The sequence below is a fragment of the Xenopus laevis genome, chromosome 1L (genome assembly GCF_017654675.1).
Source record: "Xenopus laevis strain J_2021 chromosome 1L, Xenopus_laevis_v10.1, whole genome shotgun sequence".
Taxonomy (NCBI): domain Eukaryota; kingdom Metazoa; phylum Chordata; class Amphibia; order Anura; family Pipidae; genus Xenopus; species Xenopus laevis.
The window spans coordinates 228,221,895-228,247,044 of record NC_054371.1 but is presented as its reverse complement, the minus strand read 5'-3'; the positions used below and the strand labels follow the sequence as shown (position 1 = coordinate 228,247,044).

Here is a 25,150-nt window from a genome sequence, read left to right as displayed (position 1 = left end):
ATTTTGTACATGAAAGTGAATGAGGGTGGATTGTTTTACCAGTCTAACTGCCAGCCCTTACTTGAAACTGTCTACTGTATCTGCCATCACAACTACTTCACTCTAGTGCCTGTAACTGTGGTTCTACATGTCCCTGCTTAAAGGAACTTTGAATTAACTGTTAGTATGACGTAGAGAGGGATATTCTGAGACAATTTACAATTGGATTTAATTTTTTACTATTTGTGGTTTTTGAGTTATTCAGCTTTTTATTCAGCAGCTCTCCAGTTTGCTATTTCAGCCATCTGGTTGCTAGGGTCCACATTGCCCTAGCAACCATGCACTGATTTGAATAACAGACTGGGATATGAACAGGAGAGGACTGAATAGAAAAATGAGTAATAAAAAGTAGCAATAACAATACATTTGTAGCCTTACAGAGCATTTGTTTTTTTATATGTGGTCAATGACCCCCATCTGAAAACTGGAAAGAATTAGAAGAAGAAGGCACGTCATTAAAAAAACTATTAAAATTAAATATGAAGGCCAATTGAAAAGTTGCTAGGATGCCATTCTATCACATGCTAAAAGTTAAAGGAGAACCATACCTTTATTAAAGCCAAGATATAATGGGGTTATAATACACATGAGTATCCTGTAAGTGGTATATAAACGGTGCTCAGTGATGACATCGGTTATAATCGGAGCTTAGTGATGTCATTTCTGTCACATGACTCAATGAAACCTGTGTATTATAATAAATAAAGTACCCCCTGTTGCAAAATATGAGGTTATTACACGTCACCTCGGAGTTCCATGACCTTGTTTTTATATGATCATGGAACTCCTCAGTAACTTACAATATCCTTATAATACACAAAAGCCATGAATATCTTGTAAATTATATAGGGTTGCACTGAATCCAGGATTCGGTTTGGGATTAGGCCAGGATTTGGCTTTTTTTCAGCAGGATCCTTGTGCCTGGCCAAACTGAATCTGAATCCTAATTTGAATATGTAAAATAGGGGAGGGTAGGGAAATGACGTGACTTTTTGTAACAAAAGAATTGATTTTTCCACTTTTTCCTTTCCTGACCCTCATTTGCATATGCAAATTAGGATTCGGTTCAGTATTCGGACAAATCTGTACACCAAGGATTCAGGGATTTGGCCGAATCTCCAATAGTGGAATTATTTAAAAATGATATACTTATAATACACAAAAGCCATGAATATCTTGTAAATTAAATCCTTATAAACGGTGAGTTCTGATGTCATCAGTCTAAACAGTGAGTTCTGATGTCATTTCTGTCACATGACTCACAGAAACTTGTGTATTATAATAATATAAGTCACCTCGGAGTTCCATGACCTGTATAAAAACTCCTTGGCAACTTATAATATTCTTAGAATTTACAAGAGGGGGTACTTTATTCAATATATATTATATATGAATTTCTTTATTCACTATATGTTATATATTACTTTATTCACTATATATAGACCCCCTTCTAGTGATAATAGGGTGGGCTAGTGCCTTTGTGTGTTTTATACATTAAACATACAGGGGGTATTATATGACTAAAGCCTAAATGAATTTCCACAGACCTCTGCACTCCATTTCAGAGCATAGAGACCAGCGACTGCCCCCCGATGAACATATAGTAGCACTGACTTATTCTTGATTCCTTCATATGTACAAGAAATGGAGCAGCAGGGAACATTGGCTCCATCTGTAGCAGCTGCCATAGGGACAGAGTTGGCCTGCGCCCCCAGATGCTGATGTCTACACCTCAATTTGGGATTTCTGGTGCAAGGTGCAGAGCACAGGCAGACTTGGGTAGAGGTAACTATAACCCTAACCCTAATCCTAACCCTAACCCTAATCCTAACCCTCTGCCCTTTATCCCCCCTCTATAGTAAATAACCCTTCCAGTCAGCTTCATTAAATAGAACATGCTCTAGTTTTATACTAGGGATAACACAAATCCAGGATTCGGTTCGGGATTTGCCCTTTTTCAGCAGGATTTGGATTCGCCTGAATCCTTGTGCCTGTCTGAACCAAATCCAAATCCTAATATTCATATGTAAATTAGGGGCAGGTAGGGAAATCACATGACTTTTCATCACAAAAGAAGAATGTTTTTCCACTTTTTCCTTTCCTGGCCCTAATTTGCATATGTAAATTCGGATTCGGTTCAGTATTCATCTGAATCTTTCACCAAGGATTCGGGTGTTCAGCCGAATCCCAAATAGGGGATTCGGTGCATCCCTATTTGATACCCCTGTGAATTTGGGGCTTTGCTGCAATCTTATTCCCCTTTGGATCCCGGCCACTTCCCGCGTCGGAGCTGCAGACCCTGAAGGGGTTAACCCTTTGCCATTAACCCTGCCAACTTCGTGCAACCAATTAGGATCACAGTTACTTCTTAATCCCTCCACGTGAATTGGGGAAAACATCCTCCCGAACAGCGCAGGCAATTTTCTGGTGGTAGGGGAGATAATTAAGTAATTTGCAATAAGCTAAAACAAATCATTAATTGCTTCCTCTTAGAACAGGCTGCCGTCATGTAGAGCAGGAGTGTGTATGACAGGATGATAAAACACGTTGCTCAGGTGATGGATTCCTTGGGCCTCTGTATATACAATGTAATCAGCATCCAGACTAAACGGCCTGATCTGTCCCTGGGGGGCCCACCTAAATCTGGGGGGCCTGTGTATATAAACCTATAGACAGGGGCATGATGGGAGGGATATATATATATATATATATATATATATATATATATATATATATATATATATATATACATCCCATAGGTTTATTTCTATATAGAAGACTATGGGAAACAATCATCTTTATGCAGATATTTCATTATATTTCAGTGCAAAATACGAGCGCGCTGATGCGACTTGTTAAAAAAAAAGAAAAAAGGGCCATATTTTCCCCCTCGCTTCTGCCCTAATGACTTTTCACATCAAATTAACGATGGCTCTTTCAAGACTTCACAAAGGGTAATTGAAACGCTTCTTCACAATTGCTCCAACTTAAGTGCTATCTCCCTTCCCTCGTCTCTATCATTCCCGCTCGGCGCCCAGACAGACGGCGCAGCCAGACCTCGCTTAATATTAAACTCTGTGATTAAATAGGATTCGCAAAAAAAGGGTGGGGGGGGGGAAAGGAAAAAAAAAAGGAGACAAAGAGCGGAGGAGCTGCCAATCGCTAATCCCTTGTTCGGGGTGCTTAAAAATTCAATTTCTTTTGAGAGGGGAATAAAGATGGGAGAATTTAACATGGATCCGTGACTTTCTCAAGCGTGAGGCTCATCCACTTCCAGTTTTCCCCGTTGTTTAAGGGGACAAAATACCAGAATTATAAACAGTGTGCATCTTTTATCTGTTTCCTCATTTTACAAAGGAAAGTGTCACTTACTGTATATTAATGAAGCACCTTCCTTCTCTGCCACTGTATATGTATATGTACTCATTGAGAGCTGCCATGTTGCTTTTTATGGAAAGGGCACATTACTCCAACTCAAAAACAACAGTCATGGAACTACATCCTCCATCATAGGAATACAAATATCCGTAATAGTCAATCACTTCAGTGATTCCATCTTGCCCTACTGTCTCCATCTCACTCTGCTTGTCTCATCTTTCCCTATGTTCTTATCTGCTCTTACTCTCACTATCTTGCTCTACTATCTCCATTGCTGTTCCTACCATGTACTATTTTCTCCATCTTATTCTACTGTCTCCATTTTACCCTACTGTCTCCATCTTGCCTTACTGTCTCCATACTGTCCTACTGTCTTTATCTTTCCCTACTGTCTCTGTGTCCTACTGTCTTCATCTTGCCATACTGTCTCCGAAGTTGTCTTCATCTCGCCCTACTGTCTCCAATGTGTCCTACTGTCTCCATCTTGTGCTAATGTCTCCATCTTGCCCTACTGTCTCCATCTTCCCATCCTGTTCTGTTGTCTTTATCTTGTCCTACTGTCTCCATCTTCTCCTACTGTCTCCATCTTATCCTACTATCTTCATCTTGTCCTACTGTTTCTATCTTGTCCTACTGTCTCCATCTTGTCCTACTATCTTCATCTTGTGCTACTATCTTCATCTTGTCCTACTATCTTTATCTTATCCTACTCTAAGCTGTATTTATATTACACTTCCTAGCAGTCCTATACTCTCCATATTTAAAACTGCTGTTCTGTAACAACACCAAAATATGGCATATGGCATGGCATTGATGGGAGTTCCTACTGTTTCACTACCAATTTAGTGAGTCAGAGACATAGAAAGAACTGCCTTTATGGAATTAAAAAAACAAACTGCCCTGGTACCTGGGGGATAGAAGTCACTGTAGGTCAAGAGAAAGACAGTAGGACAAGATAACAACTGCAGGGTGAGATGTCAACTCTAGAGCAAGGTGAAGACAGTTGGGTAAGATCTCAACAATAGGGCAAGATGGAGAAAGTATACAGATAGCAACAGGTGGGTGAGGGCAAAATGGAGACAACTGGATGGAGAAGGGCGGAGACAGTAACACTATACTGTATATCAGTATTGTCCAAACTGGGACCCTTCTTTTGCCATTCAACATCATCTAAAGGGCTATTTATATTATGATTATAGAGCTCTAGCAGCTTCTAGTTGCTCTTTTGAGGCTCTGGAAATACAGCTTTGTACCTACTACCTGCCCTATGCCAGATGCTTAAGGCTAAAGAGCTTTGGGTAAAAGCCGGCTATGTGACCTCATTTTAAACTATTTTGAGCAAGAGGTTTGGACTGAGCCTCAAACTTCTCCTTCCTTTGGTTTCATTATCGGAGGTCAGAAACATTGGGGCCACCATAACGCAGAGTCTTTTATGGCACTCAGAAGGGTTCCAGCCTCTAGGTTTGCCCGTGATTCCTGTAATCAGGGCTGGCTTGGATATGCAAGCAAAGATGTAAATACAAGAATCCATCACGAGCAAAATCAAGCAACGACGGGAAATTTGGCCTCACCCCAAGCCAATGGAAGCCTCTAAATCGCTATGCTCCTTGGTGTGCGGTTATTTTTCATAGTATAATAGCAATGATCAGGCACTCCAGGGCTTGGGGAGAAATGGTTCATTAAAACACTTCCGGAGTTTCTTAAGTCGCTCAGCAGCACTTTGTGAAGCTCTTGGAGCCTTATGACACCCCGGAGGCTGATCTAAATGAACCATGCGCGCCCTTCCCCGTCGCCTCTTATGGCTTTTGAATGGATCTCTCTCCTGATGGCTGCTCTAATCTTTTTTTTCCTGTTTTTTTTCATCTGTAATGCCTGGTGCTGTTCTCCTAGTCAGAGATACTGTGACATCTGCAACCTGTGGAGCCTCATCTGCGACTGAACTACATTTCCCAGCATCCTCCAGCAGCATCACCAAGATCAGCTGTTAATACGCATATTCCTTTGCATGATAAAATAGCCTTTTTAGACACAGAACAGCCATCAATTTAATTAGCAGCCTCCATAGTTTTTAGACAAAAGCTATAAGTGTAATTCCACCAATTTTTTTCAATGTTGCCATATGTCTTGCCTAGGGAAGTTGGTGTTGCCATATCACTTTACTGACTATCGGCTGTTGCATTGCTTGTCTAGACTGAGTCTTGGGGGTCATATAACAAGTGCAAGGCGGAAAGTGCACAAACAGGGGTACAGTCTGCACATTGAAGAATTGGCAGAAACCTACTGTATGTTCCTCCCAGGGATCCAGTTGCATTTATTAGGGGTGGGGAAGGGGAAGCATGTATCCAGGTGGCAAGTATAGGGCTACCTTATGCCCCTGGCACATTTGCACCCCTTAGTGTTGTTATACCATCATCATCATCATCATTTATTTATATAGCGCTGTCAAGATACGCAGTGCTTTATACTTGCTTTTAGGGTCAAAGAAATGGCCCCATTGGGTTGCAGCTGGAACTGTGCTTGCCCGGGTCCAGGCATTTTGGTAAGAAAGCTCAGCAAGGCACAGGAAACAATTCCATGACCAAAATCCATTATTTTATAAAAATTTACCATATTTAGTAACAATAATCTGCTCAGCACCAATCAGAAGTGCACCTCATGGAATCAAAGGGATCCCCCACCCCAAAAAAAAACATTTTTGCCTATTGAAATCTAAGCATCTCTAATATAGACAAAATCAGGCTGAACCAATTGTTAGGCCCTAGGGCCCTGTTCTCTTCCAGGTCTTTTATTCACTTGACTTGCAACATTTTTTGCAGCAGTTGGAGCAGGCGCCCCCAACCTTTTTTTTTTTTTTACCTGTGAGCCACATTCAAATGTAAAAAGAGTTGAGGAGAAACACAAGAATGAAATAAGTCCCATGGGCTATTTGATAGCCCCTATGTGGACTGGCAGCTGACAGGAGGCTCTTATTGGCACTATACTTAGTTTTTATTCAATTAAAACTTTCTTTCAAGCTTGGGATTCAAAATTAAGCCCCTGCTTTGAGGACTCTGAGAGCAACATTCAAGGGGTTGGAGAGCAACATGTTACTCACGAGCAACTGGTTGGCGATCATTGAGCATCGAATCAGCCAGACAGGCACGGCTTTCAATAGCAATTACATTTACAAATACATTTCCCTGAATATTTTTAATATCGGGGACATGTTGATTGTGCAAAAAAACTGCGTTTGGGTGTAGTTTCCCTTTAAATACATTCCTTTCCTATGAGTCTGCCTTTATTTACTCCCATGACGTGTCTGCGGCAGAGAAGGAGTTAACAGAATTGGAGTTTATATTGTATTTTTCGGAACAAGGTTCCGGCAGCGATCAGAGCCTATTTATATCGCTATACATTTTCTGTCTCTATTGTTCCGGCGTCGCAAGAATGAATTGTGCCGAACGGGTCACCCCCTGACCCTCAAATTGATAGGGAGTTAGGTGCGCAGGTGAAATGATTAAATGGGGGAAATGGAAGGTTCCAAACTGAAAACATAATTATGGCTCCACCCCCGGCTTTCTGTATTATGAGGCTCCGTGTAGGATTTCGCCATCTCCCCGCAGGAAAGCCTGTAATAACCGAAAGTACAAAGTGTCAAAAGGAATTTTTCAGGATTTGACAGCTCATAAATTACAGTTCATTGGCTTCTTCTGGGGCTTTGATTTAAATTAATAGGCAGTCAAATCTATATTTTTTTCCCTTTGTCTCTCAGCGCCGTGGCACCAGGTTTAAGGGCTTACAGTGCGGCGCTGGATCATGTGTTTTCTTTGTACTTACTGTAATCTAATGGTACAGCAGCACTTGTGCACAGCCACACGTATAATCAGGGGGTCCAAGCACAGTTGGCTGCTCTGGGCCCTGTGTATAGAGGGGCCACTTGCAGAGATGAAATTGTGTGTAGGAAGGGGGTGGAAGGTTAGTAATGCACTGAATATTAAGTCTACCTTGGAGGATCAACCTGTGCTTAGAGCTCCTTAGCTCATAACAAGGTTACAGATATATAGAAACATTGGGGTGTCACCCTGCTATAGTTCCAGGGGTACCCAGGGTACAAATAAACACTCACCCCAAATCTCCCCCTAACTGGCCTTCAGACTGGGTCCCCTTAGCTCATAACAAGGTTACAGATATATAGAAACATTGGGGTAACAGTCACCCTGCTATAGTTCCAGGGGTACCCAGAGTACAAATAAGCACTCACCCCAAATCTCCCCCTAACTGATCTCAGGCTGGACCCCCTTAGCTCATAACAAGGTTACAGATATATAGAGACATTGGGGTGTCACCCTGCTATAGTTCCAGGGGTACCCAGGGTACAAATAAACACTCATCCCAAATCTCCCCCTAACTGGCCTTCAGACTGGGTCCCCTTAGCTCATAACAAGGTTACAGATATATAGAAACATTGGGGTGTCACCCTGCTATAGTTCCAGGGGTACCCAGGGTACAAATAAACACTCATCCCAAATCTCCCCCTAACTGACCTTCAGACTGGGCCCCCTTAGCTCATAACAAGGTTACAGATATATAGAAACATTGGGGTGTCACCCTGCTATAGTTCCAGGGGTACCCAGGGCACAAATAAGCACTCACCCCAAATCTCCCCCTAACTGACCTTCAGACTGGGCCCCCTTAGCTCATAACAAGGTTACAGATATATAGAAACATTGGGGTAACAGTCACCCTGCTATAGTTCCAGGGGTACCCAGGGCACAAATAAACACTCACCCCAAATCCCCCCCTAACTGACCTTCAGACTGGGCCCCCTTAGCTCATAACAAGGTTACAGATATATAGAAACATTGGGGTGTCACCCTGCTATAGTTCCAGGGGTACCCAGGGTACAAATAAGTACTCACCCCAAATCTCCCCCTAACTGGCCTTCAGACTGGGTCCCCTTAGCTCATAACAAGGTTACAGATAAATAGAAACATTGGGGTAACAGTCACCCTGCTATAGTTCCAGGGGTACCCAGGGTACAAATAAGCACTCACCCCAAATCTCCCCCTAACTGACCTTCAGACTCGGCCCCCTTAGCTCATAACAAGGTTACCGATATCCAGGGGTACCCAGGACAGAAATGTCACCCTAACGGAACTTTGGGCTGGGTCTGAAGAAAGAATTTATGAATTGACTCCCATGGGTGCTTCAGGATAATACACATGTTTCATGGCACAGGCATTGGCATAGCTCACGGCCCCCCAGATCAGAAAATGGGCAAGCGGGTGGGCAACTTGTAGATAAGAAAGTTCAGGTTATATTAAAACAACAAACATGAGGAAAGGTGGGATGTGACAAGTGCAGGCGGCTGATTGGTCAGATTACAGTGAAAATAGAAACATATTAAATGACTTGTTCATTAGGAACTGATGATTCCTGTTGGGCACTAGCGGCACCGCCAATCAGGCCTTAATGAACAACTGCCCATCTCCTGGTGCGGCACTTCATTAAATATTTACATTTTCTCTGCGCTGGCGTTTTTTTTTATGACGATCCAGTCGCCAGCCAGTTTGCTGCCAGATGACCGGGGCCATTTCGTTTCTGGGCAGAGAACAAGAAGATCGGCATTATAATAAGAAATGAGAACTGTTTCCCTGTCCCTTTGTTATTGTTTGGTGTATTGGGGACACAACATAAACGGCAGGGAAAAAAATAATAAAAAGGGGAATTAATTATTCTTTCCGCTTGGAGAATTTCCCAAATTTTACTTACACGGATCCAAATGGAATGGGAGGGTGAATGATTCAAAGCTCTATAAATGTTTTTTTTCTACTTAAATGTAAATAGAAATAGAAATGCATAAAAAATTGCTTTGCTTCTTCATAATTTTGAGATACTTTCGGCTATCAGCAAAAACAATGATAACTATTTGGGCTACCCTTGGATATTGGATATCAGTCTAGCCAATGATTACTATGTGGAATACTCTTGGATATCAGGAGGAACAATGAAAAACTATCTAGAATACCCTCAGAAATCAAGAGGAACAAAAACTATGTGGGATAACCTCAGATATCAGGAGAAGCAACGATAACTATGTGGGATACCCCGAGAAATCAAGAGAAGCAATGACAACTATCTGGGATACCCTTGGATATCAGGAGGAACAATGATAACTATCTGGGATACCCCGAGAAATCAAGAGAAACAATGACAACTATCTGGGATACCCTTGAATATCAGGAGGAACAATGATAACTATCTGGGATACCCCCAGAAATCAAGAGAAACAATGACAACTATCTGGGATACCCTTGAATATCAGGAGGAACAATGATAACTATCTGGGATACCCCCAGAAATCAAGAGGAACAATGACAACTATCTTTGATACCCTTGGATATTAGGAGGAACAGTGAAAATTATCTGGGATACCCTCAGATATCAAGAGGAACAATAACTATCTGAGAGATACCCTTATATATCAAGAGGAACAATAACTATCTGATACATACCCTCAGATATCAAGAAGAACAATGACAACTATATGGGATACCCTCAGATATCAAGAAGAACAACAACTATCTGAGATACCCTCAGATATCAAGAGGAACAATAACTATGTGGGATACCATCAGAAATCAAGAGGAACAATGACAACTATCTTGGATACCCTTGGATATCAGGAGGAGAAATGATAACTATCTGGGATACCCTCAGATATCAAGAAGAACAACAACTATCTGAGATACCCTCAGATATCAAGAGGAACAATAACTATGTGGGATACCATCAGAAATCAAGAGGAACAATGACAACTATCTTGGATACCCTTGGATATCAGGAGGAGAAATGATAACTATCTGGGATACCCCAGAGATATCAAGAGAAACAATGACAACTATCTGGGATACCCTCAGATATCAAGAGGAACAATGACAACTATCTTGGATACCCTTGGATATCAGGAGGAACAATGATAACTATCTGGGATACCCTCAGATATCAAGAGGAACAATGACAACTATCTGGGATACCCTCAGATATCAAGAGGAACAATGACAACTATGTGTGATACCCTCAGATATCAAGAGGAACAAAGACAACTATCTGGGATACCCTCAGATATCAAGAGGAACAATGACAACTATCTGGGATACCCTCAGATATCAAGAGGAACAATGACAACTATCTGGGATACCCTTGGATATCAGGAGAAACAATGAAAACTATCTGGGATACCCTCAGATATCAAGAGGAACAATAACTATCTGAGATACCCTCAGATATCAAGAGGAATAATGATAACTATGTGGTATACCCTCGGATATCAAGAGGAATGATAAATATCTGGGATACCCTTGAATATCAGGAGTGTTATACAATGATAAATATCTGGGAACTTGGGTCAGAAAACATCTCCTCAGTGATTTTGTACATTTCTAAGTAGAATAAAATTTGTCTGGAAGCCCCAGTCAAGCTCACGCTAGTGCTATGAAACCATTGCTGCGCAGCGATCTGCGTCTGGGTGGGAAATAAGACAGTTGACTATATATATGCCCAATATTTCCAGATCTGTATCATTGCCACTGCCATCCCTTGTTCCACTCTCCTGCTGGTGTGATTGCCTCGCAAAGCAATAGAGTACATAAAATGCCTCGTGTTAGTGGAGTGTGGCATATTTAATCCCGAGCAATGGGTCATTCGATGTGTTAGTATATGCTCTATTGAGCAGCACCTGAATAATCCCCCTTGGTGAATGGCCCATTACGAAAGCCCCGAGGCAGAGAACGAGTGTCGCGCAACAGGAGTGCCAAGCTCATAACTGGCTGGGAATCAGGCATCTGATAGAAGCTAAACAGGATCCTGGCAAAGCACGTCTTGCGTAATGAGATTGCTCTGCTATGTTTAATTGTATAGGGGATTATGTGAAATTCTTGTTACCAGTCTGTAAAAGGAGATACAGCACCACCAGGGCATTCAGAAATCAAACCAGAAATGTGGTCAGTTCATTTACTGCTCCCTTTATTTGAATCATTTCACGTCTTTAAAGGGGAAATATAAATACAATAGACGCTGCCCCTGTGTGGAATATTATTATTATACATTTCACAGTTTGATGAAATTCACATACTCTGTCTAATAACATGTAGGAATGAAGCTTAGCAGGTGGCTGCAAAGAGACCAATCTTTGGGATAAAACTGGCTACACAAATCAACATGAAACCCTAGACCTACTAACTTTAGGAAATCTCTAGCTACACCAATACATTTGAAGCACTAAAGACACCACTTAAGGATTACACTGGCTATGCCAATACATATGAAACCCTAGAACGGGGCCCCAAAACTTTTGTACCCCCGAGCCACATTCAGAGAGTACAAAGAGTTGGTACCATATTGGCTGTTTGGTATTGACCCGGCCTGTCCCTTGAACATGCTCCTTGTTCCCCTTTTTTCCTGTATACATTATGGTTCCCTTGCCTGCCCAGAGCTTCCACCTTGGTTCTCTCACTGTTAAGGTTACGGTGGCCATACACAGGGAGATCAAACGAGCGGATCTCTCCCCGATATGCCCACATTGAAGTGGGCGATATCGGGCTAATCCGAACATGGGCCCTTTGGCCCATCGATGGAATCACAATGGAGGCCAAGCGGACGGTCATCGCGGGACCGCAATCTGATGGGATTTTTTAACCTCCCCGATTGGCATCTGGCTGACTTTCCACCAGATATCGAGCAGGGACGCCCGTTGGATGGCCCAACACGGGCCAATGAGCTGCTGACTCGGTCTGTCCGCAGCTTTTATTGGCCCGTCGATGGAGTCCTTAAAGGACCAGTAACACCAAAAACTGAAAGTGTTACTGAAAATATCATGTAGTGTTGCCCTGCGCTGGTAAAACTGATGTGTTTGCTTCAGAAACACTACTATAGTTCATATCAACAAGCTGCTGAGTAGCAATGGCGGAAATTGAAAAACGGCTATATGGCACAGGATAAATAATGGATAACAGATAGCATTATGTTCTACAGAGCTTATCTGCTATCTGCTGTGTAACTTGAGCATTTTCTCCTTTGAATAGCTGCCCCCATTGCTACACAGCAGCTTATTTATATAAACAATAGTAGTGGTTCTGAAGCAAAAACAGCAGTTTTACTAGTGCAGGGCAACATTACATTATATTTTTATTACTTTAAAAGAATTTCATTTTTTGATGTTACTGGTCCTTTAAGACCTGGCGGCATCTGAGTAGCGGAGGGCTCCTCCTGAAGCCAAAGGCGGCTGCTATAGGCAGAAGTGTAAGCCGAAACCCAACCTTGTGGTTTGCTCTGGGTTTTGGGATACCATATGTTACAATAATTCTGCCTACGCCACTACATATGCAGGTCTAGACCAGTGATCCCCAACCAGTAGCTCATGAACAACATGTTGCTCCATAAACCTTTGGATGTTGCTCCCAGAGGCCTCAAAGCAGGTGCTTATTTTTAAATCCCACACTTGGAGGCAAGTGTTGGTGCATAAAAACCAGGTGTACTGCCAAACAGAGTCTCCTGTAGGCTGCCAGTTGACATAGGGGCTACCAAATAGCCAACCCAAGTCCTCATTTGGCACCACCCTGGAACTATTTTCATGCTTGTGTTGCTCCTCAACTCTATTTACATTTCAACTTGGCTCACAAATAAAAAAAAAGGGTTAGGTACCCCAAGTCTAGAACTATCTTTTCAGGATATCTCTGGCTATCTGGCTATCCACTGGCTAACTTTTAACTACCACTTGAAGGTTGCCAGTTACATAGTTACATAGTTAAATTGGGTTGAAAAAAGACAAAGTCCATCAAGTTCAACCCCTCCAAATGAAAACCCAGCATCCATACACACACCCCTCCCTACTTTTAATTAAAATTCTATATACCCATACCTATATTAACTATAGAGTTTAGTATCACAATAGCCTTTAATATTATGTCTGTCCAAAAAATCATCCAAGCCATTCTTAAAGGCATTAACTGAATCAGCCATCACAACATCACCCGGCAGTGCATTCCACAACCTCACTGTCCTGACTGTGAAGAACCCTCTACGTTGCTTCAAATGAAAGTTCTTTTCTTCTAGTCTAAAGGGGTGGCCTCTGGTACGGTGATCCACTTTATGGGTAAAAAGGTCCCCTGCCATTTGTCTATAATGTCCTCTAATGTACTTGTAAAGTGTAATCATGTCCCCTCGCAAGCGCCTTTTTTCCAGAGAAAACAACCCCAACCTTGACAGTCTACCCTCATAATTTAAGTCTTCCGTCCCTCTAACCAATTTAGTTGCACGTCTCTGCACTCTCTCCAGCTCATTTATATCCCTCTTAAGGACTGGAGTCCAAAACTGAACTGCATACTCCAGATGAGGCCTTACCAGGGACCTATAAAGAGGCATAATTATGTTTTCATCCCTTGAGTTAATGCCCTTTTTTATGCAAGACAGAACTTTATTTGCTTTAGTAGCCACAGAATGACACTGCCCAGAATTAGACAACGTGTTATCTACAAAGACCCCTAGATCCTTTTCATTTAAGGAAACTCCCAGCACATTGCCATTTAGTGTATAACTTGTATTTATATTATTTTTGCCAAAGTGCATAACCTTGCATTTATCAACATTGAACCTCATTTTCCAGTTTGCTGCCCAGTTTTCCAGTTTAGACAGATCACTTTGCAAAGTGGCAGCATCCTGCATGGAACCTATAGTTCTGCACAATTTAGTATCATCTGCAAAAATAGAAACAGTACTTTCAATGCCCACCTCCAGGTCATTAATAAACAAGTTGAAAAGCAAGGGACCTAGTACAGAGCCCTGCGGTACTCCACTAACAACACTGGTCCAATTAGAAAATGTTCCATTTACCACCACTCTTTGTAGTCTATCTTTTAGCCAGTTCGCTATCCAGGTACAAATACTATGTTCCAGGCCAACATTCCTTAATTTAACCAGTAACCTTTTGTGTGGCACTGTATCAAATGCTTTAGCAAAGTCTAAGTAAATCACATCCACTGCCATCCCAGAATCGAGGTCTCTACTTACATTCTCGTAAAAAGAAATTAAGTTAGTCTGGCAAGATCTATTACGTATAAAACCATGCTGGCACAAACTCATAGTATTATGATTTGCTATGAAGTCCAGTATCTTATCCTTTATTAACCCTTCGAAAAGCTTTCCTAATACTGACGTCAGACTAACTGGCCTATAGTTTTGAGGCTGAGAACGGGATCCTTTTTTGAATAGAGGCACCACATTAGCAATTCGCCAGTCTCTTGGCACAATACCAGATCTCAATGAATCCTGAAAAATTAAGTAAAGAGGTTTGGCAATCACAGAGCTAAGCTCGCTAATTACCCTGGGATGAATACCATCTGGCCCTGGACCTTTGTTAATCTTAACCTGTTCAAGTCTCTTTTGAATTTCTTCTTGTGTGAACCATGCATCATTAGTTGTATTACTAGAATTGGGAGTGTTAAGAAGGAAACCTTCACTTACTGGTTCTTCATTTGTGTAAACAGATGAAAAATACGAGTTCAGAATCTGCGCTTTTATTTTGTTTTCATCAACCAGCTGATCCCCCTCTGATAGTAAGGGTCCCACCCCTTCCTGCTTCATTTTTTTACTATTGACATATTTAAAAAATAATTTGGGATTTTTTTACTGCTCGCTGCAATATCCTTTTCTATAGCAATTTTAGCTTGCCTTATAGCTTCTTTGCATGATTTATTGGCCTCCTTGTACCTTATAAATGTTTCGGCTGTACCAGCTAACTTGAAAGCCTTAAAAGCACGTCTTTTCTTACCCACCTCAACACCAACGCTTCTATTGAACCAAAAAGGTTTTGCTTTGCAACGACGTTCCTTGCTTACAAGTGGAATATACTGACAAGTATATTTATTAAGCAGTATTTTAAAGACTTCCCATTTTTGTTCTGTGTTTAACCCTGTGAAAAGCATTTCCCACTTAATATGTTGCAGAGATGCCCTTATACTGTCAAAGTTTGCACGTCTGAAATTTAGTGTTTTAGTTACTCCCTTATAGAATTGCTTCTGCAACAGAATCTCAAAGGAGACCATGTTATGATCACTATTCCCTAAATGCTCACCCACACAAATGTTAGAGATGAGTTCAGTATTGTTAGTTATTACAAGGTCCAAAAGAGAGTTATTCCTAGTAGGTTCTTGAACGAGCTGGAATAAAAAGTTGTCATTCAGCATATTTACAAACCTACTAGCTTTTTCTGTCTTAGCAACCCCATTACCCCAGTCAATGTCTGGATAATTGAAGTCACCCATAGCAACAACTTGACCCAGCTGTGAAGCCGCTTGTATCTGCAAGAGTAGCTGGGCTTCATACTCGACACTTATACGAGGTGGTTTATAGCATACACCAATGATAATTCTTTTTGATACCTTTTGCCCAGTCGAAATCTCTACCCAGAGTGATTCTACACCCTCACCAGTGCCAGCTATTTTTATTTCTTTAGCGCATGGCTTTAATTCAGGCTTTACATACAAACCCACTCCTCCACCCTTTTTAATCCCTCTGTCCCTCCTAAAAAGGGTGTAACCATTTAAATTCACAATCCAGTCACATGTTTCATCCCACCAGGTCTCAGTGATACCAATTATATCATAATTTTTAGAGCATGCAATTAATTCTAGGTCTCCCATTTTACCTGACAAACTCCGTGCATTTGCCGCATACAGCGGAGGTTACTACTTTTACTTTTGAAATGTGCATTACTTAGTGAAGAATTATACGTTAAGTTAGTATTATTCTGTTTTCCTTGTAACAGAGGGACCTCCTTAGCTGGTAAACTGTATGCCCCCCTCACTCCTCCCCCATGACCCCTTACTAACCCCACTACCCCGTCTACACTAGCTTCCCCATAATCCTTTATCTCACCCACCCCCCTCTTGCCTAGTTTAAACACTCCTCCAACCTCTTAGCCATTCTTTCCCCTAGCACCGCGGACCCCCTTCCATTGAGGTGCAAACCGTCACGGCTATATAGGTTGTACCCCAACGAAAAGTCAGCCCAGTGCTCTAGGAACCCAAACCCTTCCTTCCTGCACCAAGACTTGAGCCACGCATTAAGCTCCCTAATCTCCCGCTGTTTTCCTAAACTTGCACGTGGCACAGGCAAAATTTCAGAAAAGATTACATTGGAAGACCTTTCCTTGATCTTAGAGCCTAGATCCCTGAAATCATTCTTTAAGGTCTTCCATCTACCATTTATTTTGTCATTAGTACCGATATGCACTAAGACAGCTGGGTCGTGCCCAGCCCCACCCAATAATTTGTCTATCCGATCAACCACATGCCGAACCCTGGCACCAGGTAGACAGCAAACTGTTCGGTTGTAGCGATCCGGACGACAAATTACCCTATCCACTTTCCTAATAATTGAGTCCCCTACAACCACAATCTGCTTAGGCCTGACTCTACTCTCCCCCCCACCACTACTAGAGAAACTGGTCTCCCGGCTGTTAGAGAGATCAGCCCCATCTAGAATTGCCAATCCAGAGTTCATACTCCCATCATCTTCACACAATCTGGCAAATTTGTTGCGATGTATAATCTCCGGATCAGCCTCCATTTTCCTTTTGCCCACCTTAGATTTTCTAACTGTCACCCAGCTAGCTGCCTCAATATCCTGCTGCTGTTCTGTTCCCCCCAAACTATCTGACCCCGCTAGGTCCTGCTCAGTGAGCAAAAGACTCCTTTCAAGATTGTCAATCGACCGCAGTGTTGCAATTTGTTGCTCTAGTGCTCTAACTTGAGCCTCCAAAGTGGCAATTTGCTCACATCCACCACAGAGGTAAGCATTTTGGATCTCTTGTTCCAAATCTGCATACATATGACAGACTGTGCACTGAGTCAGACCTTCCATCTTGCTAGCACTCATTATCCCAGTTACAGATCAAAACAGGAAAAAATATAAATAAATATATAGAAAAAAAATGAGGGTTTAGAACAAACTTTTGACCTACAGTAGTTTGAACCTCCTTTAGTTTTCAACTCCGGTGTTTGTAACTCCACTTACAGATCCCCCACTTAACTCCGGTGTTTGTAACTCCACTTACAGATCCCCCACTTAACGAGCAAACACTTAAGAGAAGCTAACACTAGAGCAAGCTCCACTGGAGTCCCAGGGGTTCTATTTATACAGTCTGTTCAGGTGCAACTAATCAAACCCCACCCCCTCAAACGGAGGGAAAACTGCAAAGTAAAGCAGGTTGTGACAAACTTGCTGTAAGCTCACTAGCACACCAAACTTTGCTGTTTAGCACCCAAGACAGAAAAAAAAAAAAAAAAACCTTTTAAAAAAAAATTAAACCACAGTAGTTAAATATAAACCTTAATATAAAAAAGCAGTTAAGAAATACTTATCCTTTTCAGATGATTTGTTTGCTTTAAGTTGCTTTAAACCTGTCAGCAGCCTGATTCAAACAGACTCACTGGAGTCCCAGGGGTTCTATTTATACAGTCTGTTCAGTTAGGGATCCCCATCTTTCCATTGCATTGTATATATATATATAGATATTTATCAGAAGTCTCTCGGACGGAACTGAAAAGCAACAAGCCTCTTATCTCTCTCCAGCTCTCCCTCTACTTCATTCTCCTCTCCCCCCTGTATATACAGTACATAATATATATGAATAAAATATATATGAACACACTAAAACCATTCTTTGGAAGGCAAGGGCAAGTAGATAATGTTATTTGAAGGAAAAACATTAGAATCTCCATAAGCCTATTTGCCCTTTGGTTAGATGTGATAATCACACAGCGGAGAGAGATCGGCTGAAATATTTGAAATGTCCACCTTAACTTTAACAAAAGGACACTGTGCCCAGAGGGTCTTTGTAATTGAATTTATAGGCTTTCTGCGAGTACTTAAAGGAAAGGGGAGGCTATGGCGATACATTTTCTATTTCCTTAGTATGAAACACGGAGAGCCGGCAGAGACCCTATAATTCAATTAAAGGAAAGCCTTAGGATGTCAGGGCCAGTAGAAAACTGTTTTTCAGAAACAATGAATCATAAAAAGAGCTATCGCTGCTGGGGTCTGGGACGGAATTACAAGAGCCATGCATCAAAGGGGCATCGAAAGCACCAGAAAAACAATACTATTCATCCGGCACCCAATGTTCCGTGATTAAATCAGCCTCGCTGCCCCTTATCCTTATTTTGGGCAAATCAAGTAGGAGATCTTAAAAAAAGTCTGGGTTATTTTGTACTGAAAAGGGGACAATGATTGTCATGTGAGGTTAATATGCCCATTGTCCAATCATTTTGATGCATCTTTGGGGTTAATGTTCTAATAATCCATTTTCTACAGTGATCTCTGGTATGTCTGGAGAATTTGCAGTGCTCATCCACTTTTGCAGTAATATTATTGACATCTCTGGGGTTAACATGCTCGTTATCCATTTTCTGTGGCAATGTAGTTGGACTATGGAGGTAGCTATGGCTAAACGGAACAGCAAAATGCCTAAATCATGGAAGATGGAGTGGATGGCAACATATTGGCAAGCGACCACCACCCTTTAAAATCAAATATTGTTACCTGCAGCAATTATTAATTAATGCGATTTTTTTTGGGGGCCCAAAGCTTTACTTTTGCCTTAAGCCCCATATGTTGTTGAGAGATCCCTGTTCATCTGTATATAGGGGGTTGGGTGGGGGTGATGAAAGTTAGGAGGGGGGTGGGGGTAGATGCCCCAGCAGCAGGAGTGTGTAGATGTGTTTGGTGGAGTCCTGCGCGGGTCCATTTTTTGGAGCCCTTACCCGACCCATACCTGCAGCCTGCAATCCGCAACCCGGACCCGAAAACCACATTCTTATCTGCTTGGACCCGCTACCCGACCCGCAAGTACCTTATCCGTAACCCGGACCCACGACCCGCTGACCATCAATAATCAGGAAGTGCTCTCATTCTAAACCGGAAGTGACATCATCGGAAGTAGATGTGATCAGAAAAAAATGAGTAATAATCGCTACTGAGAAGACCCGTGGCCCGACCCATGACCCGCAAACCCACAGAACTGCCAACCCACGTCTATACCCACACCATACCCACGTGTACCTGACCCGCTGCAGGACTCTATTTGGTGGGCCCATGGTGTGAAGTTCTCTAGTACCCCATTCCGACACTGAAGTGAGCACATATTACTTATAGTGGGAATGACTGAAGCAGCATCACTAGACACAATAGGTAAATTGTCGGGATGTTAATGGATGTGTAGAAGTGCAAGTACTATTGCAAATAGTGGGAAAAGGTGCACATTTTTGCTTTGGTTCATAATAAGCCCTGTATTATTTGCGGGTCATTCCTTTTCTTTTTTTACTAATCCACGGGCAATAGTTGTACCTTTATCATTACTCTGATTGTATCATACATCATAAATAAAGAGTTAATCCACATCGGCGTTCTGACCCCAACTCGCCATTTGCTCTTTCGATGGAGATTGGAGACAATTGGAACCAAGGCAGACAAACGTTGTCTCTTTCACTCAAGATCACGACTGACTGGCGGCCTTATAAAAAGGTCTGCCGTTCCCACCAGGTTCACCCCATGAACTTTCTTCTTTCCCAAGAGATCTGCCCTCTTTTCTTCTCTTCTAACACTCTCAGGTCCTGCTCTCAAAGCTTCATCTCAAGGGGAGGGTCACAGAAGATTTAGCATAGCCTTAGCCTGGGGCCAGCAGCAGATGTAATGTAGCCCAGGACTGATCTTGCTGCTCATGATCATGGAGGGTGACACAGTTGATGACTAGGGATGAGATGTGCGCTGGCATCTGTCAGCACAGATACAACAAGTATAGACTCCATGGTGGGTGTAGCTGTGCGGGGGGTAGGCTGGAGACACAGTAGGAACGCTTGTAACATTTTGCTAAATGCCATTTAAAGTAAAAAAAAGCCTTTGGCCGAGGGGGCAGATAACCAACCCTGACAGCTTCACTCTGTAATATTAGCCTGTTCCCTTCAATATTCTCCCTGTTCTTACAATGAAACACTTCATGAATAAACTATCGAGCGGCAAAGTATGTTTTGTGCTTTTTCCAATTGAAACCGAACATGGTGCATCAAGGAGCACAGCAAAGAGCTATTCATTAATAAAATAAAAAGAAAATGAAATATAAATGACACAGAATTACGCATATATATGTTTTTCGGTTTGCTGTGTGTTGTCAAAAATCGAAATAGTTTACATTAAACCTGAATTCAGCTCAAGACGATGGTGACTATGGAATGATGATCTCAAACCACCTTGTACTTATGGAAGTGCATACGGGTGATAATTTGGCTTTTTATGGGGGGTAGACACGTGCTAAACAAAGTAAAAATGCCGTACCTTCACCTAATGTGCTTGGACATTGTGGTGGGAAACATACAAGGTGAGTAGTGATGGGCGAATTTCTCCCACAAAACTCGAATTTTGACACCTGCATAAATTTTGACTCATGCGTCAGTTTTTACACCAATGTTAAAGTTAATGGGCGTCCCAATAATGTTGAAATTTTTTGGACGCCAGAGTTTTGCGAATTTATTCACTGCCACGGAAACACGGAAATTTGCGTCCTTCACTAAAGGTGAGCTCAGAAGAAGCCATTCTACTCCAACCCAAGAAATGTACCCCAAGAACATATGTGACTCTCCTCCTAGGTCTTTGTGTTGTGTTCATTCCCATAACTTAATTTAGGACTCTTCCCTATTTGCCCCTTGTTTGGTGTGGGTGTTGGTGACATGATCCCATGCCATTTGAGAAGGTTCTTAATTCCTCCTGTCTTCAATATTGGTATTGAAAACCCTTTCAATAATCTCTCTGTGTATTGAATTTAATACTCCATTTCTCAATCACCAAGACAGAGGCTTGTTGTTTGATGACAATGAAAATAGTGGGGAGGAAGATTCTGGTGACCAAGGACTGATGTGATCTAAATGGAGGGTCTGTAGGTTCTTTGATGCCCAGCAATTGAGGGTGTATAAGTATTAGGCACAGTGCTACGCAATATGTTGGCGCTATATAAATACATGTTAATAAAATAATAATTAGGTCACAAGGTTCTTTTCTGTTTTCATATTGAGTGCTACTAAAATTTGTTGAGCTCCAATTGAGAAATTATAACAGTAGAGTTACTAAGACCTCTAACATAGGGTAGGTTAGTTATACAGCGACGTGAAATTAAGGACCACCAAGTGAAACCTTACTGAGGTCTTGGTGACCAGCAAAGGACAACCAGTACTGAGTAGAGACAGTAGGCTCTTTGCTAACCTAGAGGGTCATTAAAGCTCTTGGTGACTAGAAACCAAGAGCCTATAAATGGTATTTTGGCTTTTTGGTGAAACCCTTCAAATCAAGGGTTCCATGTTTCTTTGACTTAGTTCCTACTGCTCATGGGTTAACCAAGCCTCCTGAGACTTTGATGCTCATTTATGATTTGTAGGTGCAACACCACTTGTAATAATAGGAGTTTGGTCCATTGACACTTGCAGCTATTTGAGCACAGCTATAGAAGCATGGGTCAGCAGTGTGCAGATTGCCCCAGTTCTGTACATATAGAACAAAGGACAGAGCTGTAATATTGGGCTCCATTTTGACCTGCACCTGTTGATGCTCACTGTTGAGCCTTCAGAATAGCAACAAGTGGACCATCATGTCCCATCCCACACATATCCGGAGTGCATATTCACCAATCATAGGGAACATACAACTGGTTTTCTGGTGCGTTTTTCTTACACACATGCAACAAACATGTTTTAATGGTTTGGTAACTTTTTCAAATTACACTAAGCACAGGACATTGGTCCCAGGCTGCCCAGTTTGGACACTTCAGTACAATTGATAGAGGTAGACCTATGCTGTCATAAGCCACATGATAATATACAACACTGTCCTCACTACCAGAGACTCACTGCCCGTAGGCTCGGGTAAGTCAGCTTTTGCTGAGTCTCCACTTTTTCATTTCCATCTGTCACCTGTAACTATGGCAGCATTTAACAAGCGTGAAGATGAAGCTGTCATTATGCGTCTGTTTAAGCGAAATGTTTCACTATGACTATAGACAATGTTATTCACACGATTCAAAATGCTAAACTAGCAGAAGAGCAGAAATAATGGGAGAGCCAAGAAATAATACGAGTGCGACGCCTGGTACCGGAACAGCAAATGAAATCAGTCCGACAAGGGCTGAGACAGGGACCAGCTCTGAGGCAAAATATAAGATTACTTATGTTGCTAAACACTGAAATACCACTTCATAGTGCAATGCTTTGTGTGTGTCCCAAGTACTGCCTACTTTCTCCAGTCTCACTCATATTACCACCCCAGGCTACCACTAACTACCACATTCTAACTCACACTTACCCTATAGTTGGTATAGTAGGGAGAGATGGTGTCTATAGTAACAGTGGATAATAGTCTCTGGGAAGGGAGTGTGACTGTGGGATAGCAGGTATAGTAGGGAGAGATGGTGTCTATAGTAACAGTGGATAATAGTCTCTGGGAAGGGAGTGTGACTGTGGGATAGCAGGTATAGTAGGGAGAGATGGTGTCTATAGTAACAGTGGGATAATAGTCTCTGGGAAGGGAGTGTGACTGTGGGATAGCAGGTATAGTAGGGAGAGATGGTGTCTATAGTAACAGTGGATAATAGTCTCTGGGAAGGGAGTGTGACTGTGGGATAGCAGGTATAGTAGGGAGAGATGGTGCCTATAGTAACAGTGGATAATAGTCTCTGGGAAGGGAGTGTGACTGTGGGATAGCAGGTATAGTAGGGAGAGATGGTGTCTATAGTAACAGTGGATAATAGTCTCTGGGAAGGGAGTGTGACTGTGGGATAGCAGGTATAGTAGGGAGAGATGGTGTCTATAGTAACAGTGGATAATAGTCTCTGGGAAGGGAGTGTGACTGTGGGATAACAGGTATAGTAGGGAGAGATGGTGCCTATAGTAACAGTGGGATAATAGTCTCTGGGAAGGGAGTGTGACTGTGGGATACCAGGTATAGTAGGGAGAGATGGTGTCTATAGTAACAGTGGATAATAGTCTCTGGGAAGGGAGTGTGACTGTGGGATAACAGGTATAGTAGGGAGAGATGGTGCCTATAGTAACAGTAGATAATAGTCTCTGGGAAGGGAGTGTGACTGTGGGATAGCAGGTATAGTAGGGAGAGATGGTGCCTATAATAACAGTGGATAATAGTCTCTGGGAAGGGAGTGTGACTGTGGGATAGCAGGTATAGTAGGGAGAGATGGTGCCTATAGTAACAGTGGGATAATAGTCTCTGGGAAGGGAGTGTGACTGTGGGATAGCAGGTATAGTAGGGAGAGATGTGTCTATAGTAACAGTGGATAATAGTCTCTGGGAAGGGAGTGTGACTGTGGGATAGCAGGTATAGTAGGGAGAGATGGTGCCTATAGTAACAGTGGATAATAGTCTCTGGGAAGGGAGTGTGACTGTGGGATAGCAGGTATAGTAGGGAGAGATGGTGCCTATAGTAACAGTGGATAATAGTCTCTGGGAAGGGAGTGTGACTGTGGGATAGCAGGTATAGTAGGGAGAGATGGTGCCTAAAGTAACAGTGGATAATAGTCTCTGGGAAGGGAGTGTGACTGTGGGATAGCAGGTATAGTAGGGAGAGATGGTGTCTATAGTAACAGTGGGATAATAGTCTCTGGGAAGGGAGTGTGACTGTGGGATAGCAGGTATAGTAGGGAGAGATGGTGCCTATTGTAACAGTGGATAATAGTCTCTGGGAAGGGAGTGTGACTGTGGGATAGCAGGTATAGTAGGGAGATATGGTGCCTATAGTAACAGTGGATAATAGTCTCTGGGAAGGGAGTGTGACTGTGGGATAGCAGGTATAGTAGGGAGAGATGGTGTCTATAGTAACAGTGGATAATAGTCTCTGGGAAGGGAGTGTGACTGTGGGATAGCAGGTATAGTAGGGAGAGATGGTGTCTATAGTAACAGTGGATAATAGTCTCTGGGAAGGGAGTGTGACTGTGGGATAGCAGGTATAGTAGGGAGAGATGTTGTCTATAGTAACAGTGGATAATAGTCTCTAGGAAGGGAGTGTGACTGTGGGATAACAGGTATAGTAGGGAGAGATGGTGCCTATAGTAACAGTGGATAATAGTCTCTGGGAAGGGAGTGTGACTGTGGGATAGCAGGTATAGTAGGGAGAGATGGTGTCTATAGTAACAGTGGATAATAGTCTCTGGGAAGGGAGTGTGACTGTGGGATAGCAGGTATAGTAGGGAGAGATGGTGCCTATAGTAACAGTGGATAATAGTCTCTGGGAAGGGAGTGTGACTGTGGGATAGCAGGTATAGTAGGGAGAGATGGTGTCTATAGTAACAGTGGATAATAGTCTCTGGGAAGGGAGTGTGACTGTGGGATAGCAGGTATAGTAGGGAGAGATGGTGTCTATAGTAACAGTGGATAATAGTCTCTGGGAAGGGAGTGTGACTGTGGGATAGCAGGTATAGTAGGGAGAGATGGCTCCTATAGTAACAGTGGGACACTCAAAAGACAGTGTTGACTATGGAGTGACATTTAGACCAAGTAAAGGGAAATCAATTATTATTCAGTTCTCTCCCCACCAGGCTGCTAGTTAGTTTTCTGCTATAATTCTGATATTCGGAGGCTAAATTAGCTCTCAGAGCTGAGACAGAGTGTGAATGCCTCTTATTTTTAATCATCGCCAGTGAAATGCT

The 25,150-nt window shown here is 42.3% G+C and overlaps 1 protein-coding gene across 13 annotated transcripts in view; it reads right to left on the bottom strand.

Annotated features, from left to right (window-relative positions):
- The window catches only part of celf4.L (CUGBP, Elav-like family member 4 L homeolog), a 675,257-nt gene that overhangs the window by 98,945 nt on the left and 551,162 nt on the right, over positions 1-25,150 (bottom strand).